The sequence below is a fragment of the Pyrgilauda ruficollis genome, unplaced genomic scaffold (genome assembly GCF_017590135.1).
Source record: "Pyrgilauda ruficollis isolate IOZ18807 unplaced genomic scaffold, ASM1759013v1 scaffold139, whole genome shotgun sequence".
NCBI lineage: Eukaryota > Metazoa > Chordata > Aves > Passeriformes > Passeridae > Pyrgilauda > Pyrgilauda ruficollis.
The window spans coordinates 791807-818799 of NW_024512432.1; the positions used below are offsets into that span (position 1 = coordinate 791807).

The 26993-nt window shown below is 42.7% G+C and overlaps 2 long non-coding RNA genes across 2 annotated transcripts; both read right to left on the bottom strand.

Moving 5' to 3' along the window:
* Nucleotides 1–2121: 2121 nt before the first annotated feature.
* Nucleotides 2122–2851, bottom strand: LOC121349367. The gene is made up of 3 exons (XR_005954522.1): nucleotides 2584–2851; nucleotides 2385–2447; nucleotides 2122–2247 (listed from the first exon to the last, which is right to left on the bottom strand). It is a non-coding gene; the product is annotated as an uncharacterized LOC121349367 (long non-coding RNA).
* Nucleotides 2852–10804: 7953 nt separating this feature from the next.
* On the bottom strand, nucleotides 10805–26764 carry LOC121349369. Its single transcript, XR_005954523.1, has 3 exons — nucleotides 26690–26764; nucleotides 25298–25359; nucleotides 10805–10948 (listed from the first exon to the last, which is right to left on the bottom strand). It is a non-coding gene; the product is annotated as an uncharacterized LOC121349369 (long non-coding RNA).
* Between the last annotated feature and the right edge of the window lie 229 nt (nucleotides 26765–26993).

Sequence of the window (26993 nt, forward strand, 5' to 3'; positions counted from 1 at the left end):
TAAAAAGTTTCTAAAGTCACAGAAACCATGATACACAACAGACAAAGCTGGGGATCAGGGCAGATCTCTGTTTTGTAGTCTACCAAAGGCTTGACAGAACTGTAACAAAGCAAAAGGAAAGTGTTAAAATTATGTGCCCCATTATTTCTAATAAGAAACCACAGCAAGTGCCAGTCCTGTAACAAAAGTAAATCAAGGCAGGATTTGAAAGTTCAATTAAAGACATTTCTCACTTGCAGCAGCCCAGTTTGGCACACTATTACCAGAGAAATCATAGATTTCTTGCGTGCATTTCTAGTCTGTTACACATACATATGCATATATGTATTTACATATGTGTATACATATATAGAGCTGTTAAAAATCTGTTAGGCATTTGCAATTCTAAAATCCCTCAGACAGGCTTTCTGCATCTGTGCAACCTTGGCTGATGCACGAGACTGACAGCCACAAATATTTTATGAACCTAGACTGGGGCCTGAAGCAAAGAGGCACTGAGCTCTGTCTGGAAGGGTTTGCACAGGGCCAGGGGAAGGATTTGGCAGGGATAACACTCAGGGGAGTCAAACATGGCATTACCTGATCTGGAACACAGTCTCCATGAGGTCCCACATCCTCTCGCAGCAGAGGTGTCTGCAACAAAACAATTTCCAAGTCAGGCTTAACTGGAGCAAGAATTCAAACTGAGAAAATTTAAAGGATATTGCCTCTGTGGAACCGTGAGAAGTTACTGATCAGGAGTTCTTGCAATGCTATTTAATCCAAGCTTCAAATATTCATTTTTTGAGACAAGCCCCTTGTAAGTTCAACTATAACATCTAGCAGGAATATTTATAGTGTAACTTAACTACAACATCTAGGAATAATAGCTATCATCCGGGCAAATCCCAGTCTTCACTGATCCTGTCCATGCACATGTTTTAATGCCCACTTTTGCAGTGACATTTCCTGATATTTAGGAATCATTACTATTTATTTAGTTTCTGATCTACATATGCATTTGATCACCTTTCTTAATAGGAGCCAGTTTGGAAGGCATCAATTCTGTTCCTTCTGCTGAAATATGGCTTTGGTGTTAAAACCTGACTACCCTGAATGACTGAGATCTCATGCCTCGGGTCCTCCTTCTCCATGGAGCCTGCCTGGAGGGAAATACAACACAAGGATGGAATCCCCTGTGAGGCAGGGTGACTGGGGACCCACATCCTGCTCTGGGACACACCAGAACACGTGACCATGACCTTCTCAGGTTTCCAGCCTTACTGACAGGGAGAATTTATGATCCAAATTTTACGTTCCAAAGCATTGCCGCTGCAATTCAGAAAGCCACCTCCTCCAGCTGCCCCAGCCACAGCTCCAGCTGTGCATCCCAAAGGTCCCAAAGCCACCTCCTCCAGCTGCCCCAGCCACAGCTCCAGCTGTGCATCCCAAAGCCACCTCCTCCAGCTGCCCCAGCCACAGCTCCAGCAGTGCATCCCAAAGGTCCCAAAGCCTTTTTGGCTGTGATAACCCCGTTAAATTTGAGCTGTGCTTGCCCCCAGTGACTTGCCATTTGATTTCCAAACCTGCACTGAAAGCTTTTCTTGGCATGAGCCGTGTAAGAAGAAGATCCCAGCACCAAGGCTGCCAAAGATTGCCAGACTGTACGTGAAACCCAAGCACTCCATAAAAGACAATGCCTCTCATTTCTCCTTCATGGTGCATTAAAACTGGGAATATTAAACTGCACAACCATATTTAATTGTTTTAAAGCCACTATTAATCTAGCAGGTTGTTAAATGAAGAAATATAGCACACCTATTATTTTTAACAAAGCAGAGCAAGATTTATGGTCAAGATTTAACCACAAGACACAGGAAACTGGATTGAGAAATGTGAGGTGTGAAAATTATAGTTGAAAAACACATTGTGAAAAATCAAAATGAAAAGAAGCAGTGTTTGTGAATTTTGTATAATTAGCACATGCCATAAAATTGTTCCTACTCTGAGGTGACGAGCTTTAAAACTATGTGTGCCAAATAAAGTGCAATTAAACCTACCCTGAATCTTCAATAAAATGATAATCCTGTTCCATGTCTAGGTTAACAGTTGTATTTGATGATTCAAAGGTCTTTTTCAACCCAAACAATTCTGGGATTCTATGTTCATTTCCAGCTGGCTTCACCAGCTCAACACTATTCCTTTGTAACTTAAAAAGTGCTTTGGTTTTAGTCACATTCTTAGAGAAGTTTTTGGGGAGGGGGATGACTGCAGAGAAAGAAAGGGAATATATTTTCAGTGGTTGCTTTTCTGTCATTGATTCACACAAAACACATTTCCATACGGAGGGAGGGAGGGCGGGAGGGAGAAAGGGAAGGAGGTTGCACACTTCAGCACTCCCTTACCTTTCAAATGCAATGAAAATCAACTTGCTTGGCATGACTCCCTAAACCCAGAAAAGGCAAGAGCTGCACCACAAAAATGAAAAATGAAAAGTAAAAATCAGTAATATCCTGTTGAAAATCAGTTCCCTAAGCAAGTCAATGAGAATGGCTGATTCAGCTCCAAATCACAGCTCCTTACTCCAAGGAGCTCCGATGTTACCTGATTACCCCACAGAACACTCCAAATCCATGCTGTCAGTAGTTTTTGTCACTTCTATTTCCTTGAATTCGTTCCAGAAGCTCGTTCCACGACACGAGCACAAGCGCAGCCAGCAGCGCCTTCGGTCAGCATTTGAGCGAGCAGCTGGATCCCAAGGGACAGCGCTGCTCCTGGCAGCTGCCAGCTGCTCCCAGGGCACGCTGAGCAGGACCAGGGGAAGGTGCATCCAGCCTAACCATAACCCCACACATCACATTTTACTGTATCAGTGCCTGTGAAGAGAACAGACAAACAGTTGATGCCACTATCTTTCCACTAAATGCATCTTGGCACTACAGCTGCAACCCTGCCAAGGATGCCAGGACAGAGACCCCCAGCTCTCTTAGCCCTCCTGAAAATCCTGCCCAGGAGCTCTGTACACGCATCCTTCCAATTCACACGCTTCCTGAGAAAGTGTACAGGCAGTCAAGAAATAGCACTTTGCCTTCAATTTGCTGGGACACTTCCAAATCGCTTCCATTTCCAGAAGGAATTAAAACAGGTGCTTTGTCTCTGCAAAGCAGCTTAGGCTGAAGTCCTGATACCACTTGTTGCTCTCACATGGGGCCATGGTCATTAAATATTTCAGCCAAATCAACAGTAAGCTGAGAGGAGAGAGTGGCAAGTTTAGCAGATAAACCCCTGCCTGTCCCGAGTCCCCTTCTCCCGAGGGTGCTCCAGCTGCTTTAAGGGCTCAGCAGAAGCACAGGGCACAATCCCAAATACTGTTTAAAAAACAGAAGCTTAAATGAAAATGAGAACTGAGCTTCTGACCTTACCTAGGGTCATCTCACCACGTCACGGCCGGGGTTATTTCCAGGGCAGCATGTGAGAGCTTTCACTGCAGCAGCTTCAATAGGACTTTGCCTGTGGATTAATGGATGACTTTGGCTTCTCTTTCTTACCAGCCTTTACAATTCAGGAGAACACACAGAGGATTTCTTCTGCAGCAGCTGAGTAGAAAGACAAAAGTGAGCTAACCTCCTGACCTGCAAAATAACCTCATGGAGAAATCCATTCAACAGAGCAGCTTGCTGTTCCTGGGAAAAGGAAAAGCAGAGGAAACAATACCTTGGATGCTGCTTAAGAGGGGAAACGACCACAGCAATATTTTTGCTCAACTTCTAGGCAACTTTTAAGAAAACTAGAAGCAGCAGGAACTTCCAGTCCTATGCACCAAAGGAGGAAAAGGGAGACCTTGTGCAGACAAACACACACGTGTTTGGCTTCGAGTGTATAAATGTACCTAGAAATGCCAGTGGAGTTAAAGGAGGCTGCCCTGAGAGCTCCAGTTCCAGGATGTGACACAGCCCTGGCATTTTCCAGGGCTGAGCTATGGCACAGGGCCTGCAGCTCCAGAAACCCCTGGGACAGCACAGGCTGGCCAAACGTCCTGATCTGCATTTCAAAAAGGACCACAACACTACATCTGGTATTATTTTAGGATTTCATTTACATTCCAGCCTGTTTGCAACACATTGCAGGATAATACCTGAAATTCACCTCAAGTTTGCGGTGTAGTTACACAGAAGTAAGCACGCACATGAAACCAAGTGGGGAAATATGTATAAAGATGTTTTTCTTAGTTGTTTCCTGCTTCTTTTCTGTTGGTTAGTCAAGGTCATCAGTGTTTATGACTTCAAAGACAGTAGACAAGCATACATACATACCATGCTGTTGTAGAGGCATGATTAAAATCCATTTTAAAAGCTAAGCCCTGAATTTCAAAGCTGAAGACAGCTTCTATTGAAATTCCTCACTTCAATGGGGGTGGATCTATGTCCTAGCTCCCCACTCTTTTGGAGGTTTTATACTGCACTTTCACTTTTGAGTGATAACTATATGGAGAAATACTTCAAAAATACAGTTATTTATCAATTTATTTGGTTTGCATACCTTTGCCCAGACTGGAATATTCAGTATTAATGACCCCTGGCTCCAGGAGGTGCCATACAGTTGTCCCAGCAACACAACATTTCACTTAGAAAACAATTAAAAACTGCAAAGCATCTGATGACTAAGAAACACTCAGGTTTCCTTCTGTCCAATATAGTTTCTGACAGGACACACACTGTCAAGATCAGCATAATTAAAGCATTTCAATCTTTCCTCTTTCCATTTTATTTCCCAAATGAAATCGTGGCACATTTTGCAAAGTCTAACCAGTAATACTATTTTCCCTCAAAGCCAAAGCCTCATTCCTCAGGGTTATGCTTTCCTAGGCTTGACCTGCATTTCTTCCCAGCAGCTTCATTTAAGCTCAGTTTAAATTCAGAGAGCTCCCAGAGCAGCTAGAAGCAAGAGACTGCAGTTTTAAATTGTCTGGTCTCAGCAGTCTGCTCTCTTCTCACGTTCTTTATTTCTCCACCCTGCAGGGAAAAGCAGGAGAGAAGAATGGGAAGAAAAGCAAGTGCCCAAGTAGAAATGGAGCCTGATCCTTGCAGGTTGCTATCACATGCATGTGAGCCCTCACTGGGACTTTTCCTTGTGAAAAGGCTTTTCCTTGAGCCTCAAGTTGTGTGCAGTGTCACATATTTGCAGAGGCTCTGATACCTGTGTGAGTTTAATCGACTGGGCAGAGTTCAGCCGATGAACTCAGAAGTTATTGAGGAACAACCACGAGCCCAGGGCCCCAAGCATTCTGCTGCTTTCAGTGACTTGAAGTAATCATGACCCAAGTATAATTAAAGCATAGTCCTTACCTGCATTTCTTAACTGTTCCAGCTTTAATGTGGAATCTTTGCCCTCCCACGGTCCTTCTGCACCTTGCCCTCAGCCTCCCACTCTGTGCAGCTGGTTTTGACTTCAGGACAAGGTACAGGATGAGGTACAAAACTCAAGTGTAGCATTCAGCCTCAAATGGAAAGTTCATCATCTGAGGCAATTCAAGCCAAATTTAAAATATCTGTAACTGCTAGCACCTGTTTGCTTCATTCCCTGCCAGCATCCTTCACCTGGTTATCCCATGTCAGAGCCTGAGGAAGAGTCCCATGTCCTTCATTTAAATATTCATATAATTAGACTTTGTAACCCTGGATTCTTATTAGCAAAGAACTGCATTTTAGAGAAAAAAATATCTATTTTCATTTCAAATGAAGAAAGGACTTAGCCTATCACTATTCAGTGTAAATAAAATGGCTCTAATTTAATGACTCTCCTAGAGTGCCGTGTAGCATGAAACTTTTTTCTAGTCCCTTAATTTACTACTTGCTGCCTTGCTGCTTTGTGGAAGAGACACTTGACACCAGAGTCTTTTCACAGGCTTCATTCTACACACAACTGAAACTTGAACTGAGCACAGGAGAAAGAGGGAATTCAAACCCTGGGCAAGGTGAGTGGCAGCTTACAGCTTTTGGGCTCTACATTCAAACCAGAAACACAGTGTAGTTCAGCTCTGGTACACAGGCTGATTCCTTTCACTTCCAGCTTACACTTGGGTCTTGTTTCCCCAGTGTGACAGTGGCAGAGTGGACTTGGCTGAAGGGAATTGTCCAGCTTCAGCTGCTGGAGCAGGTGCAGGTGAGCCAACCAGGGCAGTGCAAAAAAACCCAGAGGTGATGGAAAAAAGGAGCAAGAAGATAAGGAGTATCAGCCAGCCAGGTAAGGGAAGGAGAGAGGTAAGTGTGTCACTTCACCTGGCAGGAGGTGAGGCTAGGTGCTCACTCAGCCAGGAAAAAGAGCAGAAGTTGCCACTTCTGAGTGCTAGGCACTGCTTCCTGGTGTGTCCTTTCATTCCACAGCAGAGCAGAGATCTTACCTGGAAACACCACAGGAGCAGGTGACGTAAAACTTCCTTGTGGGTATCAAAAACCAAATCAAGTGCCTCTCAGTCATCCTCAGACCCATAGCAAATGAGGAAGTTCCCTGTGAAGGATGAAGCCATCCTTCAGCCCCATAGGATATGGTGTTTCTAATTGGCCTACAAGAAATACAGGAGCTGATTTTCCATTTTCTTTACTAAAAACAAAAATACTTCCCAAACTTTAGGCTCACACATTATAACTTATTTAAACCTTCTTCTTGAAACCTTCTAGGGAAAGCTGAAAAAACAATCACACTAGAATAGAACACTAAAACTTGACTAAAATCTCAGCCTCTTTTGGTCATTCTCAAGAATTTTTACCTTGCTTTGGGCTGGCAACAGGCAAATGTTCTGGTAACACCACTTTCATCTTCTGCAGTAGATTAACTCCTTGTCCTTTGCAGGCTTTACTGAATCTAACACCTTACAGACAAATACAATAAAAAGAGCAGAATTGTATCTATTTTCCTTTACAGCTCCATAAAGGTCTGTAGTACACGTGATTTAAACAGCAAAACCACTCATCAGCTCAGGTCATTTAAAAGGCTTTTAAGTGCTGGACCAAGTTTGTAGGAAAGCTTTCCTATGCTGCAATCTGGCTGTAACTCCTGAGTTCAGGAATGGCATGTGGGGATGATTTAAAGTTACCTTTCTCCATTGCCCGTGCCAGCAGTGAGCTGTCCCCTCTGATAAGGGGCAGAGTGGAAAGAAATCAGTAACTCCTTAAAATCACCCCAGTGGGAGCTGCCAGAGGTCAGGAATCCCAGCCCTGCTGCTACTGAAGCCCTTCATTTACTGTCCAGTGTTCTATGTGTGAAGTGATTGAGTGGTTGCTCTGTTCTGCCTGCTAGGTCACCTTTCTATATTTATCACATCACCGTATAAAACACCACAGTGTGCCTCACGGATGGGAGGCTCCACATAAAATTAAACCCTACCTTCAATCTTCCTGAAAAAGCAGCCCACTCCCCAGTTCTGAAAAGAGAACTGCTTTTCCCCTCTCTGCTCAAGAATTCCACTAGGCAAAAACATCTCAAAGGCTCAAAGAGAGCTCTGAGGACAAGAAAGAAAGGGAAACATTCTGGGCTGACAATCACCTTTGATTTGTACAATATTTGTCCTTTTTTTGTCCAAAACATCCTCTAAAACAGTTGGAGGATGAGAGGTGCCTTTATTCTGAGTCACTGGAAGCAAAAGTGAGCCCCCTTGGTGGGTCCAGCCCAAGGACCATTGCAGGCAACAGAGGCTGAGAACTGCCTGGGTTTTGACTTGCTCCTCTTGATGGTTCTAAGTGCTGACAGCACAGGATGCTTTATTCCCATTTTTATTTATGCTATAATATCACTCCCAGCCTTTCTTCTTTGCATTTCCTTCATCCCAGCTTCCACTGATGTGCCCCATCTGTGCTGGGACTGCCCATCCTGCCTGAGTCAACAGCACAGCTCTGCTCTTCTCCAGGCTCCTTCTCCAAACAGAAACATATTTAGATTCATCCCACTCTGTCTATTCCAAAGCACTCACATTTTTATCCAGTGATACAGAAAAAAGGAGAGATCTTTAGTATAAACTGGTGTAGTTCCTTGGAAGTCATGGAGTTGCTACCAGGCACCAAGAGATAAGAGGTTTTTAGCCTAAAATACAGACTAAAATAAAGGATATTGTTGCAGCAAGAAGAAACAAAAGGAAGAGGCACCGAGTGAAAAGTAGGAAAGGAGACTCTTCAGACAGTTAAAAAACACAGAGCCCAAGCTAAAGCCTCTGGAAAATGTTCTACTGGTCTGTGAAAATCCTTATCAAAGGACCCTTGGTTTTCTTGGTCTGACTGATAAGCTAAGCAACCTTTCACTTCTTGTTTAAAGGAATCTCAATTTAAAGTAAGCTCCTTTCCTGCCAGGGAAGCTACTTTTGGGTTCCTTGCCAGGAAAGGCTGTTCACTTTCACACAATACCACTGAAACTTTGTTATTTTGCATGGAGGAAGCCTTTTTTCCCTTTAAGACATTCCAATTAACCCCTTTCCACGCTGCTGCCAACATTAAAGTCTAAAGTTAGGGGGAAAAGATCACTCTCTCTCACTTCCCAGATTTATCTAAGAACCAAGGGAGTGAAGATCTGTCACTACAGGCTATATCCTGAGGCTCTTCCTCTTTACAACTGCTACCATTTATTAGACAAAAACATACTAAGATCTCCTGAAAATGGATTGACAGTAAATGATGGAAAATCACAAATAACTGGGATTTTTTTTCCTTTCAAAATTACTTTTGTGTGTGTGTGTGTGTACATATGTGCTTCCTTAATGTGTTTTGATTGTCCAATTCTAATAAAATTTGGCAAATAGGTAGAGATCTCCAAGATGCAGTTTCCTTGTTAAGAAGCCTTTGTTCCTGCAAATTTTGCAGTCTGAGCAGTAGGTTAAGGAGAAGACTATCCAAGTGGCCTAAAAGAAAAGTTGCAACATCAGCCTCAGAGGGAAAAAATCCTTCAAAATACATCAAGGAAATAGTCTAATAAATTACTTCTTCCATTATATAACTTAGATCTTTACCTTTAATTGAAGCAATGTCATCACATGCACAGGAACATTTCCTAAGTGAAAAATACAAAGATTTGGTTTTGATGCACAGCTACATGTTGAATAATGATGCTGAATTAAATGCCAAAAGTGCTCAGTGTGACGTAGCTAGACCAGATTATCCCCAAAATGCTTGTCAGAACATTTCCTTAAATCCAGTGCTACAGTAGAACACTTAAGCATGTGAAGAACCTGAAATATCTATAATCCCATAAAAGTTCTCTTTTTTTTTAGCTTCTCAGGTGCTTCACAGGGAGATTTGTGTGCAAATCATTTGAATTCAAAGTGCAAATAAGCAGAAAATGGGAAAAAAATTATTTAACTGTTAACCATTTTTAAAGATGCTGCCTTAAAGATACAAAGGGTTTGAGATCAAGCAAAACAAACAGAACTCAAGGTTTCTGCCCAGCATCTGACACCTGCCAGATGTGAAGGTGAGGGCTAGACCAGCAAACAACACTGACAAACCCAGGATCCATGAGGTTGTCCAGGTGCTTCAGGACTGAATTACCTGCTCTGAAAAGAAAAAGGCTCCTCCATCAGCTTTGTAGATGCAGGAAAGCAAAACAAATACTAATAACAACCCTGTTTAGTTTTTTATAAAAAATTATCCCAAGAGCAAAACTATGGGGAAAATGCCCATCAAATTCTTACTGACTTTATGCACTGTCCTAGGGACTGCCTAATTAATCTGGGGGTCCAAACTGATCAGCTCCTTTTTAATAATGTCTTTGATATTTCTTCAGCTTCTTTTTTGAGTTTTAATACTGGTTAAAATTATTTCATAGAATTGAATTCAAGTTTAGGCTTACAATCTAGCAAGAAGGAGCAGAAAGAAAAATTAAATCTAAGCCTGCATGTCCAGAAGTGGCACATTTTAATATTATACTGCCTAAAGTTCTGAGAAAGGGTACAGCCACCTTCCCAGAAAATTACTTTTCATCATGTAAAAGCAAAGCTGGCTTGCTCTTTCTGCACCAGTACAATAAGCTCTGCCCTTTCAGACAGGATACTCTGGGTATAAACCCAGTGCTGGGTGAAGTCCAAGCCATGAAAAAGGTTCTAGCACAAGAAATTTGGTGCTAAGACAGTGACTTGAAAATCTTGAGTTGAAAACACTGGTTTTTGTGCAGTGCCTAATGGCTGTGACTGAAGGAGTCTTGGTAGGCCTGATTTTTGAAGATGAAACTTTACAGTTTCCCATTTAAAGGGACACAGAAAGGTGCTGGGCTGGTACTGTCTTTAAAATAGGTATGTAGAAATCAGAGTCTGACTTTATTATCCAATAGTCTCTACTTCTCACCAAAGTGAAGATTATTTCAAGTACATGATTTCAAATGGGGAGGTGATGCAGCTGTTTCTGCCCTTTGGAGCCATACAGACACTCAATTAGCAGGGCACACAGAGCCATAGGGAGGCTGGAACAGTGCCAATACAGCAGCAGTGGAGGGCTGGCGGTGGGCTGGAATTAGATAGGGATAGCTGTCTAAAGCTGGAAGAAGCAAACAAAAGAAAAAGCAGTATCTTGTCAAAGCGTTAAGAATCTTGAACCTCAGGTTATTTGTTTCAGTGAAGGAGGCAAAAACCTTGCAGTCAGAGGCTTGGCTCCCTCCTCAGCGCTGCAGTCCCAAATCAGCAACTCCCTCTCTCCCTGTTCCTCTCTCACCTTCTTCCTACTTGGCTCAGCAGCCCTAGCGTTCCAAGGATGACCTGCTGACATGCTTCCCACACCACAGACTGGCAAACCACAAAGTGTCTGGATGCATGAGTGAGACACTGAGACTCTTACCTGCTGCCTTGCTCCTGTCTGTGCCAGCCACCACAGAGCCATTTCTCTGGAATTCACCAGCCCAGGAGCTGTTCTGCCATGGTGGGAACGCTGCTTGGCAGCACTTCTGCGCCTCTTGACTCACACGATGCTTTTGGCTCATTTTCCATCATTTCCTTCAGCTACAGAGGAAAGAAGCAAATTGTTAAAGAGCAAAAACAGCTGTAAAAAATGCCACTCAATGATGTAAGCCATGAAATCTCTGTTCTAGGAAGAGGCAACATGCATGTTTCCAGGCACATAAAAGATCCAGAACATGCAGCACCAGAGAGGAAATTAACTCATGTTCATCAGAAATCGACTTTGACAGCTCAAAGGTACTTGATTGACATTAAACCATGCATGAAGAAGGTGATAGGTGATTCTTCATCCTGCAAGCCCAGCTGACATCTCTGTGCAAGGTTCTGCATGAAAAGACCAGACACAACCCCACAAAAATTACAGGGAAAAGATTAAAAAGAAAGAAAATGTAATTGGAAGTGCACAGAATTTAAGTTTCATCCAATGCTGGCCCATTTGCATAACAGCCCAAATCTCCACATCTGTTTGGTTTTCCAGTTCCTGTTCCTTTTTTTTTTTTTTAATAGAACAGTCACTGGAAGTTCACATGCACAGGCTACTGAATAAAAGCAAATGACATCCAGGTCAACTTACATTCCCAGAAACACACAGGCAGCTCATTGCTCTGCAGCTGCTTCCAGTGGCTTGGCAGGGCAGGTCTGGGAACAAGAGAGCTGTCACCAGCACAAGCAGGGTGACATCTCACATTCATGTAGCACCACACCATCCAAAGGTAAGCGACTCCCAGAGTGATCTAATAAACTCAAGAGTGAGGGGATGCATCCTTCTGATACATCCTTGCTCCTTCTGACATCAGAGCTCTGACTGCCAGCAGGGCTGAGGGGAACAGTGACACAGGGGACATCACTGCTCAACTCTGCAGGCGGAAAATCTTTTAAATCTTGCACATACTTCAGAAGAATAATTTGTTTGAGGAAGTGGCCTTCAAATAAAACATGGATTTACACAAACTGAAATCATCCAGCATTCCAGGCAGCTGCCTCAGGGCATCTTCGAGGTGCTTGCGTTTGCAAAGGCCCTTTGTAATCCCCTCCCAAGTTTCATCTGTTATCATCCCACCCGGCTCTCCTGGCCATCTCCTCTTCCCAGTGAAGGGATGAAGGCCCTGTGCACGGTGAGCAAAGAGCTCAACACACAGAAAACACTGCCCCTAACCCCCCCAGAGTGCTCTGCCTGCTCACCCTAACAAATCCAGATGTTGCTGTCGGAGCCTGGCCTCGCTGTGCACAGCAGCTCTGTTACTGCTTTAGCTGTGGTTTGCTGTTTGGAACTGGGAAGAGATCACTCTGAGGAATGCAGTTTAAACGAAGACTCTGCATTTTAAGTGGACGTCTCTGTTTGGAAAGCAAAGCTTCAGGAAACAAGGAAAGGCACAGAATGGAGAACTTCAGAGGGTTGCATCGATCAGACTGCAGGAAGGAGCAGCACATCTGAAAATAGCCAAAGCAGAGTCAATAGGAAACCTCCTTGAGCTGTTTGACATTGTGGTCTGGTCCTGGAGCCAGGGGATAAACCCCAGGGCTGGGAATGCATCATCCAAACTCTGACCCCCGCTAGATACAATGACTTGAACAATGCAAATTGGCAGATTTAATCTCAGATAGTTTTGCATGAGATGGGGATTCATAGTTCATTACATATTCATAATGAGAGGGCTTTGCTTTCTCAAAGGCACAATAATTATCAGCTTCAAGCAGCTCTTGCATTGAGAAATGCTATTTAACTCACTTGACAGCTGCTGCATTCATTCACAAAAAGACACTATTACATTTATCTGCACCTTTGCTCCTCCCTGTACATCACTTCATTCAGTCCCTTCCAGAGACACCCATTTTTAGGACAGCATTTCCAGCATGACATAGAATTGAAGAAACTTCTCCATTAACTCCTTATGGTTTAATAAGTAAATAACTTCTGTATAAAACAGCCCTGAGAGAAAACACAATGAACTTACTTTTCTAGAAATGTCAGACCCAGAGGGAAAAAAAATTACTATCATTATTATAGCTACTGGGCATGAACAATACTGTTTATTAGTAAAAACTGCACAGCAAAAGGAACATAACTAAAGGAGTGTCCTGCAAAAAAGGTCTTCTACCTGATCCCAGAATCAGATACAACAGCTGGCTAATGCACAGAAAGCTTTATGTAGCTACCAGTGCTGCTTTCTTCAGGAAGGACTGAGTACCCAGATACCCTCAGCTGGCATGGGGGAATTCAAGAGAAAACCTGGATTCACTTATGCCTTAGGAAGAGCTGGATGTTCCCTGAAGACTCTGGCAGCTAAGAGGTGAAAATTACTTCTGAGACGAGCACTTTGCAAGTGGCCACCCAGGAGAAAAAACAAAGCAGCGGCAAGAAAGGACAGAATGAGCAAATCAAGAAGTAAAACACACCTTCCTAATTTTGAAGATAAGAAATGAGCTTTCCGTGTTAAATCCAGAACTGAAAGATTGCTCCATCCAGCAATCCTGCATGGAAAGTCATTTGACCTTGCAAGTTTCGAAAGGATCAGTTACCTTTGCAGCTTTCTGTGCAGCTCTTTACGGGGCTCAGGACCCCAGTAACCCAGCAGCTGGATGCCATCAGCACGTGCTCTATGTAAAACAGCCCAAAGCAGAGGGGCAAACCCCACTTCACTGGGAGGGAAGGAGGTGCCACGAGCCTTCCACAGACGGCCAGGGTTCCGCTGCACGGGAATCGGCTCCAGCACCGCTGCAGCCCCACACGAGCCCTGCCAGTAACACAGCACCGTTCCCAAGTGCTCATCGGTGTCACAAACGGGAACCAACAGCAAGGAGCAACTGAGAACAGCAGCTTTCAGCAACAAGAAGGGGACTGCTTTGATTTACAGCTGTATAACTTATGGCCACATCTGGGAATGTCACGGGGAAGGAAATGCCGCTTGATGCTTTTACAATTAAAGCAGACAATGCAGAGATAGTTTACACAAAGTGACTATTTTTTCTCGGGAACATGCACCTAAAACCTTGGGCCAGAATATGTTCAAAATGACAGTTCTGATTGCTTTGGACCTTCATTTCCTTGCTCTCCATCCTCCTGAGTGGCTCACAACAGAGACTAAGGTATGAACTTTAATTCCCATTGCTCACCTGAAGGAAATTATTACAGGAAGAAAAGCAAGTCTTTTCTGTCAGAAATGATAATGAGAATTTTTATCTATCTGAAAATACCTTACACATGCTAAGCAAAGCCAGAACAGTTTCTGCTGTTAGTTAGGCATTTTGTTTAAATTATATTCTGAATATACAGCTGGCAGAGACAGCACTTGGCTGCTCTCTGTCCTGGTTACAAGGCAAGGGAAGCCAGACAGACACGGGTCCTTAAATTCTGGCAGGTTTTGGGAGAATGCCAGATCCACTGAAGCAGTTTGAGCTGCTAGGACAGAATTCATGCTTCTCATTAGGATAATTCACTCTAATAGGCCTCCAAAGGCTTTCCATTTTTGGCAATGTTCTTTTAACGAGGCTCAAGTTGGATCTGTACATCTTACATGGTAAATTTTAAATAAATTCATTTGAAATAAACACCCCATACAGAAATCTTGGTGATCTTCAGAAAAAGTGAGTTAAATCAATCAGCTGAAAAATCTATACTAATACAATAAAAAAAAAGGGAACAATTTCAGATGAAGGAGAAATGTTGTCCTAAGGAAGGTTCCTTTTGCAACCTGGCAAAGCATCATCTATTTCAGCTGGATGCTCCTCCTGGGAGGACACAGAGCTGTGCTGAAATGACATAACTGGGGATTTCACTCTGGATGTATTGCTCACTCTGACATCTACACAGAAAATCCGTGCCACTGCTCTCACACAGAAGATCTCATCAGCTTGAGGAAGGCAAGGGAAAGCTGCAAGTTTCAAAGCTGAAACTACAGCACTAAAAATCATTCCAGGCTTAACCAATGAACTTTCCTACTTCCCTAGGAAGGGAGTGTAAAAGCAGAGAATAGCAAGGGAAAAACAAATAGACTGAATACTGAGTGTCAGAGATACTCAGAAATTAAGTATTTTGAAACTTGGATACAAAATGAAACAAAAGAAGTCCATAGAAAAATAAAATCAGGAGAAAGGCAGCTGGTATTTCCCAAAGTTCTCCCACTGAAATTATATAAAATGGAACATATTCAAATGTCTGAACAGCCCCTAGAGCTGGGATTTCCTTAATTCTGACTTCATTTCCCTTAAACAAAGGTATTATCTCAGCAACTCCACACCAAAATAAGACAGAGATGTCAGAAACAATTTAAGTGCTCCTGTACCATGATGAAGACTCTGAAATATGAGATGCTTCTCCCAGAGTCTACCTGGGGCAATATCAGACTACTGGCAGGTTGGAATGTCAATGGCCATAGTGGACTTTCCTCACCCTCATTAAATTGGAAAAGGCTTGCTTGCTCTTAGAGATACATTAAGTTGTGTTTAGCTGCCACTTACCCAGTGTAAATGGACTATTTAATGCAAAATTCATAGCTCACACAGATAGATGAGCCTGATGGTTTCAGTGCTGCGAGCTCCAGTAAGTTCTGGATCTTTCTCAAATCCCCTGACCTTCTCCACATGCACCGAGCTCAGTTTTACCCCAGGTGCCTTGGCAAATGAGCGTTCCAAAGGCAGAGAGCAGCATCAACACACACTTCACTGAGGTGGGGCAGCTTCTCTGCTCCTGCCTCTTCCTTGACACCAGACACAGCCATTGATCTGCTCTCCTTTCTGGTGCCAGCTGTGACTTTTCTCTTAGGCTAAAAGAGAAGCTATTCTTCCCCATTCTAATCCTGTCCCCCAGCATCAGGTCAGAACAAAGGGAAGAAGCAGTGACAGTCCCAAAAATCTGTTTTTCTCCCAAAGAAGGCACAAACAGAAAATGGATGTTTTCTGCTGGGGAAGGACATGAGACAGTGCAGAGTGGACTGTCTTTGGAAGGACTGAGGATGGAAAGGGATGAAGACTGAAGTGCTCTTGCTGTCCCACATGAAATAACCACTCTGCAATGTAATGTGGAAAGGGGCTTCTGTCCCAAGGTAACTCATCTCTGTGCCTCTCCCACAAACATCACATGTCCCACCCATAACTCCCATCCCACTCATAACACAAAGTCACTTTTATTCTAAAGTTTGCAGCCTTGATTTACACCAACTCTGGCTCCCAGAACTGATTCCCCCAGTCCTCTGCTCATGTAGGCTGCTGGTGAAACGGAGCAGTACATGCTCCAGACAAGGAATGCAGCCACCCTTCCTCCTCACGGCGCACAAGTAACCCAGGCATTCCCTTCAGAGGAGTCTGAGCTGTCCCCCACATCACAGTGGTGCAGACATGGGCAGTAACCACCCAGAAATCCCACCAGAAGCCCTAACCTCAGCATTTCCTTTCATTACACCATGCTGAAGTCAGCTCCTCAGCATCCCACAGATGTTGAGTCAGCATCTGTTCAAAGCCCCTTGCACGTTCTCAGGTGTGTCTTTACTCCCATCACCTGTGAAAGGATGAAAGAACCAGAAAGGAAGCATTTGATCACGTTACACCTTATCACTTGCAGGCCATTTCTTTATCCCTCCCAGACTAGGCAGGTAAACTCAAGGTAATCCTTTCCTTCACTCCTCTCCCTTGGTGTTTGAATCCTGCAGCCCAGGAACACAGAACAGCAGTAGCCTCTTCAGGTCTCACTAGTTTTTTTGATTTTCTAACTCATTTTGTCACTCTTGGGTCATGCCCTAGAGCTGAATTTGGACTTCAGCTGCAGCAATCACCAGAGCCTGGGTAGGCTGGGCACCAAAACTCAGCCAGGGACAGAGACAGGGAAATATTATTTCTCTATTAATATGTTAATGGCCCTGTCCTGATTGCTGTGAGCACCAAATGATTTTCCTCCCGGTCTGAGAGATGGAAGAGAACTGACACGTCCATTTTCTGCACAATAATGCTGTCATCAGCCCTAAATTTGGGCTGCCTCTGAAAGGAGTTATTACTCTGCAAAAATGAAGCAGAGTGCTGCTGCTGCTCTCTGTTAATCACCATCAACTGGTTTCTAACAAAATACCATGCCATAAATACAGCTAATTTGGAGGTTTTCTGAGGCTTCCCTTCAGAATCCAACATTTAACCAAGGCACAGGCAGGAAGGCTAAGAAGAGCCTGTGGGGAGCTGATCACCTGAGACAGTGCCCAAATCTCCATCAGTTTAAAGGAAGGCTTTATGATACTCTGAGATGCAGTGCTCCTGACTGGAATTCCTTTTCCCAAGAGGCTCAAGGCTGCCTGGTACTCTTTTTTCATGCTGCTGCTTTTAGCAGGTTTAATCCTGCTTCTATGAAGGGCAAAACTCTGAAGCATTTCCAACACTAAAGACAGAGCTGAAATAAAAAATTACCATAAACAAACAGTGTGCTGAGCATTTAAAGAAAAAACAGAGATTACTCACTCTGACTTACTCTGAGCTAAGAGATGAAACTTGCTATAGGTTTGTAAGGTTGCTCACCACCAGCATCACCTGAGCCAAGAAACAGCCTTTATCCTTTAGGGACTTAAAGTAATTATACTGATTGGTTTTTAAACAGTTTTTCTAATCAGTGGATTAATTCTGCTACAATGCATTTCAGCTTTTATTATGATGATGCAAAATGTCCTCATTTGCAATTCAGGAAGAATTTAGAACAGGTATTGAGTTTAAGTACAGTAAAAAGAAAAAATGTATTATAAGAAAGAGCAAAGCAGGCCACAGGGACACATACAGCAGTTTTCCTGCTGACTTTTGTAGGGAAATACTATTAAAATTGATAACTGATCACACACTGTGTGTATGCTGCCTTTGAACAAATTTGAGCACATTTTAACAGAAATGTTATAATCTGCAGTGACCTGCTGGGATACAAATCAAACCTATGGCTGTGGCTATGGGCCAAGTAAATTCAAACCATGTGACAAGGCCTCTTCTACATTTTATTACTTCTTTTTTTTTAAAATCCCAGGTTTCTTTAAGAGAAAAACTCTTTGTACATCTCCCAGGAGCAGCTTGCCTTAGGGTAAGGATTGTGCTGTGACACTAGGCTGGTGTAAATCAAGGCAAATTCACTGATTAATGGAGAGATGCTATTTAATATTATTTATCTTTTTGCCTCTATGATCTGAGAAGAAATGATTTGGGTTCTTGCTTTAGGTCTGTTACAGCCTCATTCTAACAATAATGTAAGAACCCACTATTTCCAGCTCTGGCATCATGTGTTTTAACGTGGCATTTCTCCAGCATTTTCCACTTAGCCGGTTACAAGGCCGTGACTGAACTAACACCACAGCAGAGAGCCCAAGAATTACTGCTGAAATGCACTGTGACTTCAGCACAGGCTAAGATTCCGCATGGGTGCTTGGAGCAAATCCCTCTTGGCAGCTCCTGTAGCATTTGGTGCTGTTCCCAACATCTCCATTCCTGGGCTGATGTAATTAGAGGGCACACAACTGGCTTAAGCTCCTACAAGTGAGTGCAAATGCTTTATTTAAAGATCAGCCTTGGACTCTTAAAAAAAAAAATCAATTACCAAAACCTTTTACCTTGACTTTACCTGGACTGACAGGTGACAGTCTCAAACTGGAATTACCACTCCTAGCTGGATCTCACTTCTTTGTGTACTGACATCCAACAGCTTCCCTCAGCTATAGGAGGAACATCAAGGAGTCCAGGCCCCGTGATCCTGTTAGGGTCAGTCAGCTGCCACTTCCTCAGAAGCCTTTCCAAGGAATGAGAGGGCACAGAAAGCAGGCCCTCCAGGAGAAGATTTCTCTGCTTTGCCTGCTCCCAAGACCCTGCAGAAATCTCAGGAGAGCTGGAATAATCTTGGAGGTTCCCAAGATTTCTAGGGGCTGCTAGTGCAACAGGAGGAATACAGTATGTCAGGAGTTTTATCCCACAAAATGGGAGTTAGAACTGCCTGACTCATCACAAAACAGGCTTTACCCTTGAAAAACCATGAGTAAGTGGGAGAGTTTTCTGGAAGTCTGCATTTCTTCCCATCCAGCCAGACAGCTGAGCTAGGACTTTCAGAATAATACTGAAATTAACTTTACCACACAAAGAGAAGATAATAATTATCTGATTATTACAGTAATGCATGCAAGGCTGATTATTAGATCTTTTAAATCCAAGTCCTCAAACCTGGACTAGCTTCAGGTGGACTTTTGAAAAGCAGTAACTTTTCATCTCATCCCAGTCAGACCTTTATTCTGATCCCAATCCCAGTCTCTCCTTTATGCATATAAACACTGTATCTTAAGGGAGCAAAGTCATCTTCCTCTGCAAAGTTTTTGTTTTTCACCTTCTCACCCATTCTGTAGCTTTCCTGCAGCTACTTCTAGCACTGATTTTAAAAGACTTTGAAAATGTACATTAATTAAATTGCATGATTAAAAACTTCACGGCTTTTACAAGATCTCCTTGTTTCTGAATTAGCATTATGAGAACACAAACAAAAACCTAATAAGACTCAGGTCCAAACCTTAATTTGGACTCAGGTCCAAACCTTAATTTTCACAGTGACTGAGTTTTGATATCTCTTCTCAAGAAAGTCTTTGATTGATTGGCCACCATTAAAATATCTGCCCTTAAGGTTTCTTCCTGTAACTGACAAAGCTGGAGATGGGGTGAGAAGATGCTTCAAAGCTGCTTCCAAAAATTAAAGGAAATCTTCAACAATTCCTAACATCCATCTTAGTACACTACACATCATCTTCCTTTTGTTTGTACTGACAAGTAATACACGTTGAAAACTCGGAATGAGGTAAAGGTATTCAAGGTCTGTCCAGGTAAAATGTTGTTTTAAGAAATGAACAAACAAAAAACGAAGTGTCCGAGCAAGAAGGAGATTTCCAGGGCATCCAGAGTCAGTCTAACACTGATCCTGCTGACTCCAAGCACAGAAATATGAGGCTGAGGGGGAATGCTTTGGAAATCCCACCACAGCATGCAAATTTTGTGGGAGAAACATATAACGGATGTCTGTCAAAAGCAGAATGAAAGAATGCATTCTGCATTTCAAGGCTTGAAGGAAAGAGCTTTTATGGGCTGAAAATAAAAGAACAGAAAGTAAATTTGGCTAACCAAATTGGAGAGAGGAGTGAATTTTTGTTTGTTTGTAACTGGCATGGTTTTTCAATGAAGGAATCTGGAGAATATTAACAGTTATGCCTAAATCTATGCTGGAAGCATTTTTGTCATTTCAGAGCCAAAACCAGCCCCTTGCCAAAACCTGTAAACTGCTTTTTTAAAAAGGAAAAGAACAAAAAAAAAAAAGCACCTTTGAAAAGGAATTTGCAATTCTCATGGCAGGAAATCATCAGCTCCAATTAGTCCCTGGCAGGGGAATCTAAGCAAGAGCGAGAGACTCGGTGCATCCAAAAATGTTTAGTCTAGACTAAACCTCGCTGGAATTCTCTGCAGAGCAGACCTCAGCCCTCTGGATCCCTGACAGCCATCTCTACTGGCCACAAACAACAACACAGCGTGGATCCTGTTCCAGGCTTCCTCCCACCTCTCCTTATCTAATCCCAGAGCTATTCCCCCTCCCAGAGCCACAGGCGCTCAGGTAAAAAGCTGTTGATGGCTGCAAGTATTTCAAGGCTGGTTAATGAACACAGGCAATGCTCCCCCCACACCCCTAACCATCGGTACAGTGAGCATGGGAGACAAACCCGAAATAATAAACCCAGAAAAACGTGTTCATCTGCCTGACAGCAGCCAGAAGCCACTGTTGCCAAAGAGAAAAGAGTCTGGAGCTGCTCTTTCTAAAATGCTGTCAGCACAATTAATTCTGAAATATGCTCTGAAAACGTGGAACGAGGCCCATCTGTCACGGCTCCCCGTGTGTATTTAATGATTAGGGAGAGGGAGGAGAATAAACTCAGTGTTTCATCTCCAAACCCAGCTTCCCTGTGCAGAGGATTCAGGCAGTAGTTCAGCATTTCATCCTTTCCCAAACTCAATCCTAAGTGGCATCTTCAGCAGAAAAGAAAGTCACCAACTACCTCCTTTGTCAGCAGCCCCAGCACAACCACCCTCACGATGAAGTAAGGCTGGAGCATTATTTTTCTTTCTTTGTACTGGAAATTGGTCACTGCATTGGCAGAAATAATCTGGTACTTCCCTGGAATCCATTCCTTCAGCAAAGCAAAAAAAGTGATGCTATGTTGAGTGTGAACACCTGGCAGCCTTTTTTGACATGTATTGCTTGAATGGCAATTCAGAGCCAGCTCCAAGTTTTCCAGCACTTTTCCTCACGACTCTCAGTCCAACTTAATGATCACCAAGCACTGGAGAAGTTCAGCTGACTCAGGTCCAGACCTGAAATCCAGGAATACGCATTCAGATCAGTCTGTAGATTGAGCCACAGGAACTGAGGGGTCTGAGACCCTCCCTGTCCACCCAGAGACAAGCTGTTACATCCAGCTCTCATTTATAATTGTCCAGGATTTAAAATATCCTTTTTCCTCTCATTTCCAACAGCAGCCTGGTCTGCTAAATAAAGCCAGCTGCTGCTTTACACACCAGCAGGCCCGTGCACTTAACCAAATGGCCAGAACCTTTTTGCAAAAGACATGAAGAAGAAATAATACACAAGGACACACGAGTTTACAAGAACTGCCTCTCAAACCTGTGGCAACTTTGACAGGAGTAGAATTAGATCAGTATGGAATTTTGGGAATTTTATCCTTCATGAGGTAAAATAATTTTCACTGGATGCATGTAAATCATTGTACTTGTACTTACACCAAACCATGACCTTAACTTGTGGTATCATCCCAAGATCATACACTCAAGAGCTTAGATAATTACATGTATAAAACGTAAGTGATACATAAATAAAACAAGCCCTGAATTTCATTTCAGCATTTTGACAGATGCAGTGCCTACACTTAGAGGATGCACTTCTCTGCTCCCATTAAAAGGTGCCACCAGGTGGACACAAGAATCCCAGTTAATCAAGGAGCCACAGCTAATTACAGTATCACAGCAGCCACCCATCACTATCTCCAGAGAAGCCAGAACAGATGGATTCTCCTGGGATTTAAGAGTCTTTGAAGGAAAAAAAAAAAAAAAAAAAAAAAAGTACATCTTGAAGCAATCAGGCAAGGGATTGTAAATTCTGATTTCAAGATAACCATTGGCAAATTAAGTCTATTAGTTAAACAAATCTTCCTAAGGAAACAATACCTCATTTTCTTAGGCTTTCCATGCTTATCCACTTGTCCTGGGCCAGGACAGTTTCCACAGGCAGCTGCTGTCATGTTTTTGGGATAGACTCTGCCTTCTTTTTTGTTCTGGTGCTGTGCCCCAGCCTCTGCTCACACCTACCCCCACACACATGGCCCTCAGAGAACATCTTGTTCCAGAAATAATGCAGGTTCAGAGGGACCTTTGGAGCCTGCCATATAAACACTGAATTTAGCATTATTCAGCAGTGTTCCTATATCAGCTTAAAAAGAGGGATAAAAGAGATGTCATATCAGTCAAAGCCCTCCAAGCTTTCTCCAACAGAACAGACTCTGAGGATGTACACAAAGTTCAAATGAATTAAGAACTGGGGTTCATATTCTCCTGAAAAGCCAAACCAAAATAACAAAAAGCCCCTTTGAAGACTGAAGGAATGCAGGCAACCAGGAAGGCTACTCCTCTTATGCTTCCAAGGTTGTCAAAACCAGGAGTTGTTAGAAATCTTGCTCGACAGCAATTTCCAGCATGATTTCTCACTGAATAAATTTAATCCAGAGCCAATTCCTAAATTATGGCTTGATAAAATATCTGCAACAAATATAAAATAGCTTAAAATCTGCCATAAGGCTTAGAATTACCTTTTCCATGGAGCAGTTAGAACGTCCAGCCCAACATGAATACACTTTCTTGTGGAGTGTCTGCAGAGTGGAGTGAAGATAAGCTGAAACTGGCCACACATCACTCAAACTGGGATTTGCTGTATCTCTGCAGCACAATCCAGAGCACTGCAGAGGGGATGGGCCTTTGCAGTTTCTCTTTGCATCCCTGTAAATAACAGTTACCTTTCCACGTGGATCATGGTGCTTTCAAAATGGAAGAGGAGAAAACAGGTTTTTCCTACAGTCCTGGCACAGGTGGGGTCCTGCTCAACATCAGACCTCCCACATTCCCATCCCACCTATATTCAGATGTCAACAGGAAAAGCTTACTATCATATTCCAGTAATATTCCAAAAGTAGACAGAGTCTGACTCACTGCCCTCCTCATCCAGTACAGACACATTCTTGCTGTAAGGTTTGGTTAAAAGCCAGTGTTTATAGACTTTAAAACAACAACAACAAAGCCACTGTCTGACTCCAGCCATAGGAACACCCTGAATGCTATACACAGTGAAAAGGGGCATCCTTTACTAATTTATTAATAGCAGTAACATCTGCTCTTTATAAAGTGACATTTTGATGCCAGCAACGCAGAACACGAGTGAAATGCAATGGCAATGCCACCAGTTTCATGTTGATTAAGGAGAAGCTCCCCAAGTGCCAAAATCCCATCAAACCCATGCTTTAAGCTCTTTATTTCTGACTTGGAGCATGGTGGTCTAGTGGAAGGAACAGTGCATTGCAAGCTGTATGGAGGAACAATCATTCCTCACCATGCCCCACTTCCTTTCAACAGGCTCTGGAGAGATTTTCCTGTCAAAATGAAGATTCCAACCAACAGGGATAATCACACATATGCCACACCTATGGAAAGCAGGGACAAGGTTCCTCTACAAACCAGCACCACTCTCCAGACTGGGAATAAACATCCCCAGATGCAGAGGCCTTAATAATATTTTTAATATAAAAGTATATCTTCATTTCCCCTGTGCTACTTAATTCTGTTCTGTGTTTACAGGGTTCACCACCAGGGCAGAGGTGAAAGAAAATGAGAATTCATTCAGGGAATCGTTGCATTCTCACAGAGTGTTTTACTGAATGGGATGGAAAAAGATGGAAATGGATATTCCCAGAGGACAGCGATGTCATGTTCTTGCACACACTGATGAGTATCTCAAGAATACAATCCTTAGCAGGAAATATTAATTTTTCTGTGGCTAAACTGAAGTGGTTACTCTTTTGAGGACTAGAAGATGCGTAATTCAGACTGAGATTTCTTTCATGCTCATTTTTTTCTTCTTTTAAATTAAAAATGCAAAATAAATACTTCATATCTGTTGGACACAATAACCTCATTATTTGCAGGATTTCCCATGTTCAGCAGCACATTTCTGAATCTATCACTTCTTCAATTGCCATGCCCTGCCTTTGAGGAGGCTCAGGGTGCTCACATACCTTCACTGCAGCTTTGAAGACTGTCTGGCCCCTCACTGGAGAGGACAAGAATTAAACAAACCTCATGCTTTATTTCCTAAGAAAAATGTTTTTCACACAGGGGGAACTCAGGGTGTGGACTCCCTGTAGAAAGCAGACTTAATTTACAACACACCAGTTCAAATGAAATAATCAGGGTTCTCTATATCCCTTTGTGGCAAGGAGTGAGAAAAATGGTTAATCAAAGTTACAGTCAAGAACTGAACTCTCAAAGGTCCGATATATTTTTCCAAAAATTAGCATAAAAATTAGACACTATTACATCACTCATTTCTTAGATTGACGTGGGCATAATGAACTGCAATTTCTCCCTGCTCCTGTGACTATGAACTTCAGAAAGACTCAAGCAAGCAAGGTGCTCAGAGCAGGACCTGCCCTGCCAGGTGAGGTTTTGCAGGGATTGCCCCAGCAGCAGCACTACACAAACCCTTCGTGCCAAAGCTCCTTGGTTTGTCTGGATGCAGCTCTTCAAGGGACATCTCAGGGAATGGCTTCTGATCTCAAAGAAAGGGAAGAATCAGGTATAAAGTGGCTTGATTTGCTGTTATGGCTGCTGGCACACAAAAAACCCTCTAGCACACCTGCAGAACCACTGACCTCCCTAAAACTGGGACATTCTAAGTCATGGTGTTCATTCAGAGGATATTCTGAGTGTTCCCTTCAAAACCCAAAAGACTGGTAAATATATAACCATAACATGCCTCACTTAGTACAGATGGACTAAGGGAGATTGGAGAAGTTCACAAACTCAACCAATTTTCCTCAGATTTGCTAGCCATGCCTCCAGCCAGCTACCCCTTCCCAGAAACTCCAGTGTGCTGCCACGGAAGGAGAGGAAGGAAAAACCTGGTTGAATTAAAACTCCAACCAACCAAACCAAACCAAAAAACCCCACCCAACACACTAGAAGAAGAGCCCTCCTTCTGCTTCTCCTGCTAACTCCATAAGGAAGCAGCCAACACATCATATCCTATTCCTGGAGGACTCTCCTCTCTCCAGTTGTGAGATCCACGACCACTCTTACCTCTGTCAATGAAACAGCAGATCAAAAAGGATTATCATAATGTTGCCTTTCAAAATCTTCTCCTAAAAATGGGAGGAAAATGGACAATTTTTGGGAATGTCAGTCACTTCTGAGAAAAAGGAATTCCTCCCTGATAATGTGCACTCAGACCCTGATGCAACTGAAGTGATTCCATGTCCACAGCTCCTCAGTGTCCCTGGAAAATGGACAGGTCTGTACTTCCTGTGAGAATTCTTGCCTGTATAGTTTGGTAGGAGGAGACTCAAATCCAGGAAAAATGGACCAGTTTTATATTTCTGAATATAGTTCCAGAAATTCTGAAATCTCTAAAATTAATACATTTTTTGTGGTTTCTACAAAAAAAAAATCTTATTTTATAATAAATGAATTAATGTACAGATACTACTAAAAACAACAAAACTCCTCCATCTGAAAAACAGAAAAAAATGGATGTTCCTAAATGAAAAAAAACCAAACTATTTAAAACCAGATGAAGTGCTTTTAAACAACTTTGAGAGCCATGTTTTTTTCTCTCTACAAGCCTCTAAATGGGAGGTTTGCCTGTGGTGTGATTCCCTGCAAGTCAGACTTAGCTGCAAGAAATCTGTGGAGTTTAGCTGCTCATCTTAGATTGTCCAGACTGTAATGGCCTGGAAACACACAGAGCAGTTTTGCAAGATCAGATTTTTCAAAGGAAAATTCCAGTACTGATTGTGTTTCAAGCTGGCTGGAAATCTCTCCAGCACAGATTCTTTCATACTGGTTTAATAGTCTGAAATCTGGAATTTCAAAAGGGTATTGCAGAACTGAAAATTCTGCTTGAAAATCAGAAAGCCCTCAGATTTGGGTGTGAGCTGAGCGGTGACAAGAAACACACAAAACTCATCTACTTCCCAGTATTTTTTCCTGTCATTTCGCTCCCAAGCTCTGCTTCAGGATGGACGAATTTATCTTAACACTATGATGCCATTTTGCACCACAAATATTGAAAATACTCATGAACTTGACCCCAAGAGCTGTCAGCAGAGTGACAATCTTCTAAAGGTAGGTCTGAGAAAAACTGGCAGTCCTCAAAGCAAAACCTCTGTAAGTATCCTTAACAGTATTTTTTTTCTCCATAGAACAGGATTGTACCAGATTGGAAGAAATTCTTTGGAAATGATACACTTATCCACAAACAGAATCCCAGATTATGGGGGTTTTTCCATGATTCATGAAAAAGAGGTCAAAATGAAAAGAAAGTATTTTTGACTTAGACGTCTCAAAAATCCAGCAGCAACCAAAGGTGTCCAGCAACAAAGAACCCAAGCATTCTCTTTGCTACAAAAATACAAATTCACAGTTTTACTGAGGAGGCAGAGCTGCATTTCAACAGCTAAAATTTTACCGTACCATCGGAAAAAGGGTTTCAGTTGCACAGGGTTACAGCCAGCTCCTTTCATCTCTGACCCAGAAGGCACAACTCCACAATGGGGCAGCTGCCAGACAAAAACTGCAGAGGCAAGAAATCAATCCATCAGGATTCCAGGAAAACACATTTTGTTCAGTGAACAGCACTGTTTGCTAGCCTCCTTTCAAATGACGAAGCTCTGCTCCGAGGATACGTACAAGTCACACGTGCACCTATTCCAGAAGTGTTGGAGGAATTTGCCAAGCCGTGTCAGAAAATATGGCTGAGATAATTATTGAGCAAGCC